Source organism: Silene latifolia, chromosome X (assembly GCF_048544455.1).
Source record: "Silene latifolia isolate original U9 population chromosome X, ASM4854445v1, whole genome shotgun sequence".
Classification (NCBI taxonomy): Eukaryota; Viridiplantae; Streptophyta; class Magnoliopsida; order Caryophyllales; family Caryophyllaceae; genus Silene; species Silene latifolia.
The window spans coordinates 328,576,271-328,592,120 of NC_133537.1; the positions used below are offsets into that span (position 1 = coordinate 328,576,271).

Consider the following 15,850-nt stretch of genomic DNA (forward strand, 5'->3'; position numbering starts at 1 on the left):
AAGAAGTCCTCGAAGACAAAAGTTGCAGTCGGCCTCAACAAAGATACTCATAGTGTAATTCCCTCTCGAATGAAACGTCATCTTGAAGTCGAAATAACCACGGGTAAGTCACTAAAAATAAAAGGACGTACCGTCATCTTCACAAATCCGCAAGAGGAGTCAAGTCAAAGGAAATCGTTCGGGATATTGCCTCGTCCAACCATGTGACGACACAAAAGTACCAAGATTCGGATGATGAGATGGAAGTTGTTGAAACTCCTAAAACTCTTGAAGATGGTGTCAAATGATGTTGGTGACTTGAAGGAAATTAACCTAGGCACAAGTTGAGGTGCCATCGACTTCCAAGTCAAGAGAAAAAAATCAAGAAACAATTTCACGACTGGTCATCCGCCAAGTCATATAATGACAGGGTCACTTCAAAAAAAAAAAACCATTACCATTACGACAAGTTTTGGTGCGCCTTTACTTCCAAGTCAAATACAAATTCGCCCGCCAAGTTAGATAATGAAAGGGTGATATTAGAAGAAAGATGAATCATCCTTACGACAAGTTAGGGTGCTGATTAACGACTTCCAAGTCAAGCCAAGTGGAGCTGCCTTCGAGAAAAGTTAAGGCGCTCGTCATCGACTTCCAAGTCAAAGTAAAATGGATCGGGACTCCGCCACGTTAAGATGCCAAAAAAAAGTGCACGTGACAAAATCCTGAGGGGGGCAATCGTCCGGATACCCATTATCATGCCTATCATCATGTCTCGTAAGGCCGGAAACAAGTTCACTTCCAAGTGGGACGGGCCTTATGTTGTGTAAGAAGCCTACACGAACGTCGTGTAAGATGACGATTCCGCAATAAGCTCCTGAGCACGAGTCCAAACTGCACAAAAAAAAAAAGAAAAAAAAAAAGAAAAATCCGAAAAGAAAAAAAAAAAAACAAATTCCAAAAAAAAACAAATTTTCATTTGATGAACTACGTTGGCTTGATCCTGCGAAGTATTATTACTTTGTAGGTACGTAGGTAGCTTAAGTAAAACTCCTTTACTTAGGTGCGGCCAAACGCCCAAACAAAATCGACTTTGTTTTGTAGGAAATACGTTGACTTGATCTCGTGAAATGATTTCTCATTTTTTACGAGTACGTAGGCATCTTGAGTCTTACTCGAGTCCAGCCACACCTGAAAAACTCAAAGTTTGTATATTGGGGGCATCACTCAGACGCTGTCAATTACCGTCACTTGATTCCTTCATGATCTACAATTAAAAAAAATAGAAGGCTTAGAGAAAGCTTCAAGTACCAAAGTTTTCAAGTCTCACGCTGAAAATTTAGAGAGAGCTCAAACGCCCTAAGTTTTCGTCAAAATAATCAAAGATAGGCGGCATCGTGGAGAAAGCTTTTAAGCACCATTAGTTCCATCAAATAATCAAAGACATATAGATTAGGAGAAAGCTCGTAATCACCAATTATCCATCAAAGTAAAAAATCACTATACTTTTGGAGAAACCTCACGAGCTCTAAGTCATTTGTCAAAATTTTCAAAGTTTGGTTAAATCTCGGAGAAAGCTTTCAAGCGCTGAGACTTTGCCGTAAAACCAAATGATACAGATTCGGAGAAAGCTTCTAAGCACCGAAACTTATCGTATAGATCAACGTTGAACGGTTGGAGAAATCTCACAAGAACCAATACTTCATCAAATCAAAATTAATTGATAAAATGTTATCTGGATCCGGAGAAAGCTTTCAAGCCTCGGGCCTTGCTATAAAGTGTGATTCACGCTCAAATAAAACAAGCTCACAAGCACCAAATTCACTCGAATGATGAGAAGTACTTATGCACCACAATTCGTTTGTCGCAAACGCAAATGACGAGAAAGATTAAGAAAGCTCCCAAATACCAAGATTTCATCATTGGTTTCGTCGACCGTCACTAAGTACTTGTTGTCAGTCGTCTGAGATCCGCTCATTTTGAAGTGCACCATTATGGTCTCCTGGACAAAACACAACTTAATTCCTTTTCAAAAAAAAAAAAAATGAAATAAAGTGTTGTGTGGTCATGTGATGAAAATGGTGCAAGTCTACAATTACTACACAGGCCACGGTCCAATACGGATAGGTCAAAACCAAAACAAAATTTTCCAAATAAGTTTAATACTCTCTGAACTCCCAAATTGAATTTAATAGGCCTCCCCAATTAATTTCAAGTCCATAGTAGTAATTCATTGGGATCTTTCAAGCCGTATTTCGTCCTGCACGATGTCCACTAAGTGAGAGTTGTTTTCGCTCGCCGTCGAAGTCACATGCCAGAGATGACTATCGGTTTCGCTTCGTGGATTCACTGACTATACACTCGGATTTCGGATGTCAGGCGTGACCCTCAATTAACAGCTGGCTATTTGTCATTGAAACAGCTCATTGATGACGTGTTCTGGCGGCAGTTCGGATCACCACAATAGCAGAAGTCGACGATGACGACGCTATTAGTAGGTGTAATTCCAGCGGCTTTGGGATGCGAGGAGTCTGACATGGGGGCAAGGAGCCAATCGGAGGCGTGCTTTTGTGTCAAATCGGTCGTCAAAACAGAGGTGTCAAGAACTCGATGAGGATGACGCTGCATCAAGAAGCCAGTCGAAGACCGATTTTCATTTCAGCCGAGATGGATTCGGGTCAAGTTTCACGAGCTCGGTATTTGCACAACTTTTAGATTGGCGCCGTCTTTGTGAAGGATGAATAACTTGTATTATTTACGAAACATGAATACAATATTTATAGTAGGTTACAAGGCTAGGATGCTAGGGTTACATAATTACAAAATAAGGAATACGAGATATACACAAGATACAGGAAAGATACAAGGCGAGATATAGGAAATATATACTATAACTAAATATATTACATAGACGAGAATTAGGCAGATGATATATTCTCTATACGCCCCCTCAAGATGGACGGTCGTGAGACAAGGCCAATCTTGGAAGTAAGAAGGAGAAATCGATCCTTGGGGAGCGGTTTAGTCAACGTATCAGCGAGTTGATCGTCACCGTTGATATGTTGAACGCGGATAGCACCGAGCTGTACCTGCTCACGGACGAAGTGAAAGGCAAGAGCAAGATGCTTCATTCGGGAATGGAAAATCGGATTTGCAGAGTAGTTCGTGGCTCCCAGATTGTCACAAAAGACAACAGAGACGTTAGGCGTGGAAATGTCGAGCTCAGACAACAGAGATTTAAGCCATAAGACTTCAGCAGTGGTGTCAGCAATGGCTCGATATTCAGCTTCGGTAGAGGAACGAGATAAAGCACAATGTTTCTTAGATGACCAAGAAACCGGATTCTTGCCCATAAACACGATATAACCAGTCGTCGAAACATAATCAGCTTGATCGCCACCCAAGTCAGCATCACAAAAGGCATGTAATGTAAGAGGAGAGTGACGATGAAGAGTGATGCCACGGTCAAGAGTGCCACTTAGATATCTTAACAAGCGCTTAAGGGCAGTCCAATGGTCAGAGGTCGGATGAGCTAGAAACTGGGCAAGTTTATTAACCGGAAATGCTATGTCGGGGCGGGTCAGATTGAGATACTGGAAACTACCAATTATAGCTCGATAAGTCGACTCATCGTGTATTGGAGCATTTGGTTGCTTGACCAACGGAGGGTGAGCAACCATCGGGGAGAGCATAGGGCGACTATCGAGCATATCGTGACGAAGTAGAAGGTCGGCCAAGTATTTAGTCTGATTTAGGTGAAGTCCCAAAGGGGAGTGCGTGACTTCGACCCCTAGGAAATAGGACAGGGGTCCCAAATCCTTAAGGGAGAAGCGGGTTGACAATGCCGTGATGAACGAAGCAATGTCAGACGGATTAGGACCAGTTACAACAATATCATCAACATAAACTAAAGTGTATATTCGGACATTTTTATGAACATAAATAAATAGCGATGAGTCGGATAGTGAATTACGAAAACCAAATTGCAAAAGATAATTACGGAGCTCATTGTACCAGGCACGAGGGGCCTGTTTAAGACCATAAATCGCTTTACGCAATTTGCACACATAGGACGGATTAGTAGGACTCGGAAAACCAGGAGGCTGCATCATATAAACATTTTCAGTAAGCGTACCTTGCAAGAATGCATTATTGATGTCGAGTTGACGGAGGGACCAACCATGTGTAATGGCGAGGGATAAAATGAGACGAATGGTGGTTGGTTTAATTACGGGACTGAAAGTTTCACAATAGTCTATACCGGGGCGTTGATGAAACCCTTTTGCAACAAGGCGAGCCTTGTGTTGTTTAAGAGAGCCATCGGGGTTATATTTTAAACGAAATACCCACTTACATCCAATAACATTTTGTGACGGGTCAGGTAGTGTAAGGGACCAGGTATTATTGCGTATGAGAGCGTCATATTCGGACTGCATAGCTGCGCGCCAAAGTGGGTCGAGGAGCGCTTGTTTTACAGTGGTGGGGGTGGTATAAACGGGAGTGGCAGTGGAGTGGAAGAATTTGGCATAGCGAGGATTGGGTTTGCGGATGTTGTTGGACAGACGTGTGACATGGGGAGGCCGTGGCGGGGGAGGGGGTGGTGGTGGGGGAGGTGTTGAAGCTGGCGAGGCAGGGGAGGGCATGGGTGTTTCAGGGGACGTGGGGGAGGCAGGAGATGCGGGGGAGGCTGGTGTGTCGGGTGGGAGGTCAGGAGTGACATGTGGTGTGGTTAGTACAGATGTAGGGGAGGCAGGGACGGGTACGGTGAAGGAGCACCAGTCCTCGGCCGTGGTGGAGAGGGGAATGGGTTGTTGTTTGAGGAGACGGTTGTACGGAAATTCGTTGTCAAGAAAACGGACATGTCGTGAGGTATAAATTCGAGAAGTGACGGGTTCGAGACAGAGATAAGCACTCTGTGTGGGTGAATATCCAATAAAAACACATTGTGAGGAGCGAGGATCGAGCTTGTGATTAGTGTACGGACGAAGCCATGGGAAGCATAAGCAACCAAAGTTGTGTAATTTTCGAAGATTGGGTTCTTGATTAAAGAGAAGGAAATAAGGAGAATTATTGGAGAGAGTGGCGGTAGGGAGTCGATTAATGAGGTGAACAGCGGTGGTGAATGCATAAAGCCAAAAGTCGAGCGGAAGTTGTGCGTGGGTTAGAAGTGATAGTCCGGTTTCGATGATGTGTCTGTGACATCTTTCAGAAAATCCATTGTGTTCGGGGGTATGAGGTGGGGACGTTAAATGGGTGATTCCTGTGTCGTGTAGATGAGGGGTGATGGTGGTGTATTCACCGCCATTATCCGAATAGAATTGTTTAATTTTTCGTTGGAAATAATTTTCGACTATAGCTCGGAACTTTGTAAATGTGGAATGTGAATCGGATTTGCGTTTGAGGGGATATAGCCAAATATAATGAGTGAAATGATCGACAAAGATAATGTAGTATTTGAACGATTGTTTCGACAAAATAGGGGATGTCCAAACATCCGAAAAAATAATATCAAGAGGGGCAGACGATTTAAGCAAAGAAATACCAAAAACGAGTTTGTGACTTTTATTGATATGGCAAGAAATACATTCGTTAAAATCGGAAATACTTAAATTAAATTTCGAACTTAGAAATTTTAAAGTATTGATAGACGGATGACCAAGGCGATGGTGCCAAGAGTCTTGAGCGGGTAGAATTGCAGCGTGAGCGTCAGGCGAGGACGGTTCCCAGACATACATGCCATTAGTGCGACGGCCTTGAATGAGAGTTTTGCCCGTCAGAGTTTCCTTAATAAGAAAAGAATCGGGTAAGAAAATAGCGGTGGCGTTATTGTCTAAACAAAATTGCGAGACAGAAAATAATTTACGGGAAATTTGTGGAACAACTAAGACGTTATTAAAGAAAATAATTGAAGCAGAGGAGTGAAATTTAAAGGAACCTGTGTGTGTGATTTGAAGAGGACTGCCGTCACCAATCGTGAGATCATCGGGTCCGTCATAGACGGAGTGAAGTGAGAGTGTGTTTAGGTCATCGGTGACGTGATGAGAAGCGCCACTGTCAACAGTCCAGGCATGGGGTGGCGGGATAGGTGCGTGAGAGGCAGAGTGTGCTTGGGGACGGGATTGGCGAGGTTGTCGAGTGGGGAAAACAACCATAGGATATCGTTCTTGAAGAAGGCGACAGTTTGAGGCAACATGACCAACAACGTCGCAAAAGTGACAACGACCTTTATACGGGTTTTTGTATTCGGGGTTCGGGTTAGCTTGAGTGGTATTCTGGTTCGTGTTGGGTGTATAGCGAGGAGTATACGGGGTTCGGTTTTGGGAACGGTAATTGGCAGCGTGGGCAGCGGGGGTAAATTCCGGATTGGGGGTCGAATTTTTGAGTCGTAATTCCTGTTGGATAAGCTTTTCATGTAGGGCTTCAAAGGATATGGGTGTGTCACGGGCTCGGATGGCTTCTATGACGGATCGATACGTGTTTTGGTTTAGGCCGTTGAGGACTTTGTTGGTAACATCGTCCTCATCCATGGGTCGTTCTAATTGGGAAAGGTCATCGGTGCATGCTTTGATTGCGGTCATGTACTCAGTTATGGTCATATTGGTGTGGGATATGTTTTCAAGACGGTCTTTGATTTGGAGGCGATGGCCGCGGGATGAGTTAGCGAAGGTTTTGGTGAGGGTAGTCCAGGCAGCGTGAGAGGTAGAGTCGTTTACGATAAGGGCAGCAACGGGTGGGGCTAGGGTTCCAGCAAGGGCACCAAGAATGAGTTGATCTTGGCGGTACCAAGTGGAGTAGGCCGGATTGGGAGTGACAGCGGTTTTGGTGTCGGGTGGGGTGGGTTCGGTGGTTAGCGTTTCAGCGGGGGGTGTAGTGGTGCCGTCAAGGAAACCAAATAGCTCAAGGCCGTTCATGATAGCACGGACTTGAAAGCGCCATTGGCGAAAGGTGATGGTGTCCTTGAGTTGGGTGCAGTTATTGAACGTGACAATGGTGAACGGGTTCTTGGGTTCGGCGGCGTTGGGAATGTGAAACGGGGTGGGAGACATGGTTGGTGTCCGTCGGAGTTTTGGACGTGAGGTCCTGAGATGACGTGAGGTCGGAAAATTTTTGTAGAGGATCGTTAAGGCTTGATACCATGTGAAGGATGAATAACTTATATTATTTACGAAACATGAATACAATATTTATAGTAGGTTACAAGGCTAGGATGCTAGGGTTACGTAATTACAAAATAAGGAATACGAGATATACACAAGATACGGGAAAGATACAAGGCGAGATATAGGAAATATATACTATAACTAAATATATTACATAGACGAGAATTAGGCAGATGATATATTCTCTATAGTCTTTACCGTCGTTGTGCGTGGTTCTCGACAAGTCACTTGTTGCACAGCTTCTCTACGGATAAAATGTCGAGAATGACGAATATGGCGTGAACAATCAGTCTGAGAAGCGTCAGGCGGCGGCGTCTGAAAGTCACAAGTGAGATGGATTCAGAAGCATGGCGTCGTTAAGGCAGGGCACCGTACAGGTCTGTAGAATACTGAAATCCCTCATTTGGGAGGTTGTATTATTCACATATATATAGTTACATAGTCTAACTAAGCATCCTAAATACAAGGCAAGTATCTTGCTATTATGGAAACAGTATAACTAATTGATACACACTATCAATTACAATCAATCACAATATTTACTAATACACCCCCACAGTCGAAGCGGGAGAGGAACGGACGCTTAGGCTGGACCGAAAACGTGTGAAGAGATGCTTGGGAAGGCCTTTGGTAAAAATATCGGCGTACTGGTACTCAGCTGGGACATGAAGAACTTTGACTTTCCCAAGTTTAACCTGATCGCGAACAAAATGAATATCAATTTCTATATGCTTAGTTCGCTGATGTTGGACCGGGTTGCCGGATAAGTAAACGGCGGAGACATTATCACAATACACTAGACTGGCCGTGAAAATTGGAGCGTGGAGCTCAAGTAGTAGATTACGTAACCAGCTAGTCCCGGCAACCGCATTAGCAACACCCCGGTATTCTGCTTCCGCGCTAGATTTAGAGACAGTAGCTTGACGTTTGGAGGACCAAGACACCAAGTTATCACCAAGAAAAACACAATAGCCGGAAGTAGACCTACGTGAGTCTGGACATCCACCCCAATCCGCATCGGAATAAGCAGTTAATGTATTCGTGGCAGATTTCGTGAGGGTGAGACCATAATTGAGAGTCCCCTTCACATAACGTAAAATTCGTTTTAAAAACTGAAAATGGGGCTCACCGGGGCAATGCATAAAAAGACAAACCTGTTGTACCGCATATGAAATATCGGGTCGAGTGATAGTCAAATATTGAAGGGCTCCGGCCAAGCTACGATAGAGCGTAGAGTCAGCAAGTAAGGGGCCTGCCGTGGAGCTCAATTTGGACCCGGCTTCAACAGGGGTGGACACGGGATTGCACGATGCCATGGATCCACGGCTAAGTAAATCACGGGCATATTGATTTTGCGATAAAAATAACCCATTTTTCGTGCGTGATACCTGGATCCCGAGAAAATGATGCAGCTTGCCAAGGTCGGACATTGCAAATTCCTTTGATAAATCGTCAATGATGCGTCGAAGTAAGGAAGTGCTAGTGGCCGTCAACACAATATCGTCAACATATAGAAGCATATAGGCCATGTCAGAACCATGATTATAAATAAATAAGGACGGATCACAAACGCTGCTGCTAAACCCCTTTGATAAAATAAAATTCGCAAACCGTTGATACCAAGCCCGGGGGGCTTGCTTGACGGGATTTTGGTAGGGGGGAAATGGGTTCGGTTGTAGCTGTAAAGGACACGGGGTTTAAAAATACCATTCATGGCTCGAGTAGTCATGCGATGGTCACGAAAAGACGAGGGTGGTGGGTCAGGGAGAGTGGCAGAGGGTGAGGAGGTGGAGGGAGGTGTGTCAGTGGTAGGAGAGGGAGTAAGGGATGCCGTGGTGGGATGGTCAGTTGTGGATGGTGGGGAGGTTGTGGCAGATCATCTTTGATAGACGAACTGGAGGGGGGGTTGTGTGGGAGCAGTCGAAACAGAGGGGGTTAACACGGTGGTGGAGGGAGTGCTGGTGGAGGGTGGAGGAGAGGACACGACTTCAGGGAGCACGGGCAGAGAGATGGAGACCCATTCATCGGTGGTAGGGGTTGTCGATGGATTGGGCGATGGGTTTTTGAACGGGTAGATGTCGTCATAAAACTTTACATGTCTCAAGGTATAGACTCGATGCATTTTTGGGTCGAGACAGTGAAAGGCACTTTGCGTGGTGGAGTATCCAATGAATACACATGGGGTGGAGCGATATTCTAACTTGTGTTTGGTATAAGGTCGGAGCCAGGGATAGCAAAGGCAACCAAAATTATGTAGGTTGGTATAATCGGGTTTTTTTATTATGAATGACAAAGTAAGGTGAATTTCCATTTAAAGAACGAGTAGGTAGTCTATTAATCAAATATGTCGCAGTACTAAAGGCAAAGGGCCAATATTTCGTGGGTAAGTTGGCGTGATTAAGTAGGGCTAAACCCGTTTCAACTATGTGACGGTGTCGTCGCTCCGCATATCCATTGTGTTCGGGAGTATGAGGAGGAGAGGTTGAATGTGAAATGCCATTATTGAGGAGCGTGGTATTTAATTTAATAAACTCGCCGCCATTATCGGAGAAAAAATGCTTAATTGGTTTGTTAAAATATTTTTCGACGAGTGCTTTAAATTGTAAAAATAAATTGGTTGTGTCGGATTTCTTTTTTAATGGATACATCCAAACATATTTGCTAAAATGATCGACAAAGACAACATAATATTTGTAATGGTCGAAGGAGGTGACGGGACTTGTCCATAAGTCGGAAAAAATGAGGTCGAGAGGTGCGTTGGAGTCGAGCGTGGAAGTAGAAAATGGTAGTTTCTTGCTTTTGGCAACGTTGCAAGATTCACAATGCGAAAAATCGGAAATAGAAAATGCTAGTTCTTTATTGATAATTTTGATTACATCATATGTTGGGTGACCTAACTTATGATGCCAAGATAATGGAGCGGTGCCTTTGATAGAGGTGTGGACTTGTCGGTTTGAGGGGCACCACTCGTAGACTCCGTCTTTAACTCGGCCCCGGAGAAGGATGGTTCCCGTTGCTATCGCCTTAATAATAAAACAATCACGAGAAAAAATAACATAAGCATTGTTGTCATGGCATAATTTAGAAATAGAAATAATGTTTCGGGAAATTTGTGGTACATGAAGTACGTCATTAAACTTAAGAGATTGTAATTGAAAATTACCTATATTGGCGATAGGAATTGTGGAACCGTCTCCAATGATGAGATCATCGAAGCCATTGTAGGGAGAGTGGAAGGTGAGATTGTCTAAGTCATGAGTGACATGGTGACTCGCGCCACTATCAAGAAGATAGTTCGGGTTGGGGGTGGCAGGAGTGGTGGTCACGGTGTGGGCCTGGTGCGTGGTTGGTGGCGGCTGGGTTGCGGGTTGCTGCTGCTGGCGGTAGGAGGTGGGAGCAGGGAAGGTAATGTTGGGAAAGAGGCGACGAAACAGGGGGCAATTGGCGATGACATGCCCTGTTTCGCGGCACCACTGACAACGACCCTTGAAAGGACGTGGGTTGGGAGTGGTGGTAGGCTGATTGTGGTTGAGATATTGGTTGTTTGAGGAGGGTTGGTTGGGGTAGCCACGACAGGAGCCACGGTTGGGGTGGTGGCCACGATAGGCTGGATTTGCCGAAGGGGCAAAGTGGTTGGATGAGGGTTGATGTTTGAGAAGTAATTCATGCTGTAAAAGTTTTTCGTGGAGAGCCTCAAAACTAATGGGTGTGTCTCGGGCTCTCACTGTATCAATGACGGGTTTATAAAGTTCATAGTCGAGGCCTTTAAGAACCTTCGCAATGATATCTTCGGGGTCGATAATCTTGCCCATAAGAGCAAGTTGGTCGACACAAGCCTTGATAGTGTGGATATAATCGCTAATGGTTTGGTCCGTGGTTTTCACTATCGAGTCAAGTCGTTCTTTAAGTTGTTGAATATGGATACGCGATGGGTTTGCGTAGGTGTGGGCGAGGATATCCCAAGCCTCTTTAGCGGTTTTTGCCCTTACGATTAAGGTTTGTAGGGCGGAGGTGAGAGTACCCATTAGGGCACCAAGGATAAGACCGTCTTGCTTGAGCCAAGACAGGTGCGCGGGGTTTGGAACCTCCTGTTTTGCGTCATTGACAGTGGTGGGAGGCGGAGTGGGATTAGAGCCATCGAGAAAACCGAATAGGCTGAGACCGAATAGGATGTTGGTGAGTTGAAATCGCCATGAGGTATAGTTTAGCGGAGTGAGTTTGATGACATTGTTAAGGTTTGGTGCGGTGAGTGGGTTGTCGGCATTGTGGGGGTTGGGAATGATGGTGTTGGTGGTGTCGATTGCCATTGAAGAGGACGGGTGAAGAGGATGGTTATGGCTGCGTTTGAAGGAGCGGCGTTTAGGGCGTAATAGGTTGGATCGTTCGTGACTCGTTGATACCATATAAGACAAGGGTGATTATGAATTGAGTTGTATTAACTGATGAATGAATTACAAGTATTTATAGGACCTAAGGCTAGGGTAAACAGGAAGAAAGAGATCTATACAAATATACTAGATGATATGCTAAGGATACTAATTGCTATAATACAAAGATTATGTGCTAAAAGATTTTATACAATATGTTAGGAATTATTTGTTGCTATATTGTTAATACAAGGCAAGTATCTTGCTATTATGGAAACAGTATAACTAATTGATACACACTATCAATTACAATCAATCACAATATTTACTAATAAGGTCAATGAGGAGAACTCAGTATAAATCTCATCGTCAAGATGATAATGAACACTGAGTCCACGTCAATGATGAAGCCGCTATGGTGATTAGAAGTTCATTACAGTCCGAGAGGAAATACCCTGCATTCACAAAGAAGAAAGAAGGGTCAATAAAATTTGAAATTTCGCTCACCTACAAACCTGGTGTTTGTAATCTGGTTGTCTGTGCGTAGCTTTGATTTTCATCATCGGAAATCGAGATGAACTTTGAATGCTTGCGTAAGATGAGTTTGGTCTCGAGGGTGCTTTGGGTCAAATTGCTTGTCCGACGAATATGGTTGATCGTGCTTCTAGCCAAGTATAGCTCTCGGTCGAGAAATGAAGGTGATAGGTTGAGTGATAAAGTGGAATAAAAATTGCGCAGCTCATGGTTTCTTTTATAGTAATTGGTGGGTTTACTATGAGGAATTTGAGTAGGCATGAAAGACTAGTAGGCATGAAAGACTACCAAACTTTATCTTGAAAAAAGATATTTCCCAGATGCATCAAATTATCCAATGAAGACAAATTCTATCACTTGCAAAAGTAGTTGTGTATACCCGCAAAATGGAAAGGCTCCGTTAAAATGGACCTGCGGCGCTGCAAAAGTAAAATATCGGGATCGACTCACGCTTAAACACTCAAATTCGTGTACGTGACTCAATCCCGAGGGGGCAAATTTGTAGACATAAAAATATGTCTCACATCTTTAAAATGGGGTCAAAAGTCAAATGTTGACATTTGTGAGAATATCGTTTAAGAAATGGGTCGGTGAATTTTAGCCCGAACAAATATACGGTATTTAGTTCATCTTGTCAAGATATAAAATCAGTTCAATCGGGAAATGGGTTGTGCCATATATCTAATACGAAGTATGAGCCGCAAATAATAAGTCCGGAAATAAGAGTGTTAAGTCAAAATTGGACTCAATAAGCATGACAAGCCCATAATTTCTCAAAGAAATGGAAGACCATGCATTGTTGACGTAAAGGTTGGCATGTGTATACATATTTGATCATGGGATAATGATTGCTTTTTTAGTCAAGAACGGAATTGCGTGTTGTCCCGCAAATAATGGAAGATCAACGGGAGTCTAGGAAGTCAACGCGAGAAGAATGGACAAAGTTGTTGGCTTGTTGCAAGTTTACCGTAAAAGAAACAAACAAAACAAAGCTCTTATAAATGTTAAAATTGAGAAGAATTGATTTGAATGTGATAATATTATTGATCAAACAATGTACAATATTTATAGGTGTGCACATACAAGCAATTACCTAAACTAAACTCTAGAAATAGGAAAGACGACAACCTAAGGAAATATATACAAAGATACATTAAGTGACGAGCAAGGAACGAATATTAACAAAATAAGGACACGAGATATTTTAATGACTAACACGCCCCCGCAAGATTGACGTCCCAAAAGACAGGCCAATCTTGGAGCAAAGTGACTGAAATAAAGGACGAGGTAAAGGCTTAGTAAGCATGTCAGCAAGCTGATCGCCACTGGAAATGTGCTGAACACGTAACTTATTAGAATGAACTCTTTCACGGACAAAATGAAAAGCAATGGCAACATGCTTCATACGAGAGTGAAAAACCGGATTTTTCGAGTATTGAGTAGCACCAAGATTATCGCAATAAATGACAGGCGCCATTGTAGTAGAAATACCGAGATCAACAAGAAGAGCTTGAACCCATTCGAGTTCAGTAGTGGTGTCCGCAATAGCGCGAAATTCAGCCTCCGTAGAGGACATGGCAAGAGTACGGTGCTTGCGAGAGGACCAAACAATAGGATTTCGACCAAGATATAGAATGTAACCAGTGGTAGAGACATAATCGTTTTTATCGCCACCCCAATCAGCATCACAAAAGGCATGGAGACGTAAAGGAGTGTCACGATAGAGTTGAAGACCCACAGTCAAGGTTCCATGTAGATATCGAAGAAGACGCTTGACTGCAAGCCAATGAAGATCAGTAGGACAAGACATAAATTGCGCAAGCCTGTTCACAGTGAAGGAGATATCCGGACGAGTAAGAGCCAAGTATTGAAGGGAGCCTATGGCAGCACGATAATCCGTGGAGGATGAGGGAGATAATGGAGTTCCAAGAGAGCGGAGCAAGGGAGGAGTAGGGTACGTACCATCGACGAATTTGAGTAAATCGTAGCCAAATAGTATGTTGGAGAGTTGAGTTTTCCAGTTGAAATAAGTGAGAGGGGTGAGTTCTTTGCATTGAGAGAGGTTAACATCAATGAAGGGAGATTGTGGGTCATGAGGATTGGGAATAAGGTTGCCATGAGGAGCCATGGAGAGGAAAGGGGATTGTGTCGAGGTGATTTAGGGTTCTAAACCGAAAAAAAAATTGGATGTATGGAGGCAAGACAGATCTTACAAGCTCGATACCATGTTAAAATTGAGAAGAATTGATTTGAATGTGATAATATTATTGATCAAACAATGTACAATATTTATAGGTGTGCACATACAAGCAATTACCTAAACTAAACTCTAGAAATAGGAAAGACGACAACCTAAGGAAATATATACAAAGATACATTAAGTGACGAGCAAGGAACGAATATTAACAAAATAAGGACACGAGATATTTTAATGACTAACAATAAATTGAGAGTAAACCCTCTCATTAGAGACTAATCTTGATAATCACAAAAAATCACATTCTCACACAAAATAAAAAAAAACCTCCCTAAAACAAAACCCTCTTTACTAAAAAAATCTCTTCTAAGAGAAAGTAAGGAAAAAGAAAATACATTTGCCTCTCTGCAAAAATCTCTTCCAAGAGAAAACAAGAGAAGAAAACACATTCATTTCTAATCATCTAGATTTGAATATTATACTACTCTTTCACCTGACGTCAAGCATCCATCGCAGTCAGTAGAAGAGAAGCAAATCAAAATCGTAACAGGAGAACCAAGTCTTCAAATCAAGACCCTCCTATTCATTCACTTGCGGAAATCGAATCAGTAGAATAACTAGTAGATTGTACCCGAAATCCTTTGAATTAATAAAATTATTATTTTGTTGCATTCTTTTGTGTTTTCTCTATTTATTTGCAGATATAACGCAAATTTGTTGTTACAAAGGGAGTACTTTTGTTTTTTACAAGAGTTGATGGAGTTTTGACCAGGGCCGTCTCAAGAAAAGTGGAGGCCCGGTGCAAAAAAATATGAGGCCTTAAATTTACAAAATTAAAGAACGTTCATATATAAATAAAATATTAAAGCAAATTACAAATTATTTGAAAGGCGATTATTTCTGGTAGTTTTTCGAGAACTTGCACACCGTCCGTGAAATAAAAACCGATAAAATCAAAGTCCTCTGATAATCTGATATCCAACTCTGTCTTTCGTTCAATAGCAGCAAATGCAGCAAATTTAGTACAATATTGAAGATTGCAAAGCAAATAAAAAATAAGTCGGTATATGAAAGAAAAATAAAGACCAAATTCACAAAAAATCGACATCATCACCATAAACAGAACAATTAATCAATTTAAGTATAAACATTTACATATACCCACTGGGTTGTGTAATTTTACACAAAAATCATGAATACAATATTGAGAATGTGAAATTCATTAAAATTAAGAAGAAAAATTACCTATTCGATCCCTTTGAAACTGAAGCATAAATCTGGATTTTTATAGGCATTTGAAACTGACTACATTGAAAAGTTTTGATTCTAATTTCTCTAATTGTAAATTTGGAATGATTTGTGAGGAATTGATTTGGGGTAATCACATTTGAAGATTGTTTACAAAAGAAACGTTAGATAATTTAATGGAAAAATTAAAGAGCAAGTATAATTATTTTTGGGGAAAGAAATTAATTATTTGGGGAAGGATGGAGATTATTGAGGATTGGAATAGTCACCCGGTATTGACTATTGAATGTAGCGTCTGATACTCTGATTTCATTGTTCTTTTTTTTTTTTTTTTTTTAACAATCACATGGGAATGCCTAGATTTGGGC

General features: G+C 42.4%; 1 long non-coding RNA gene across 1 annotated transcript; it reads left to right on the forward strand.

The window, feature by feature from the left end:
* Positions 1-1,460: 1,460 nt before the first annotated feature.
* On the forward strand, positions 1,461-12,456 carry LOC141622092 (uncharacterized). The gene is made up of 3 exons (XR_012532863.1): positions 1,461-2,700; positions 7,328-7,513; positions 11,840-12,456. It is a non-coding gene; the product is annotated as an uncharacterized LOC141622092 (long non-coding RNA).
* The last annotated feature ends 3,394 nt before the right edge of the window (positions 12,457-15,850 follow it).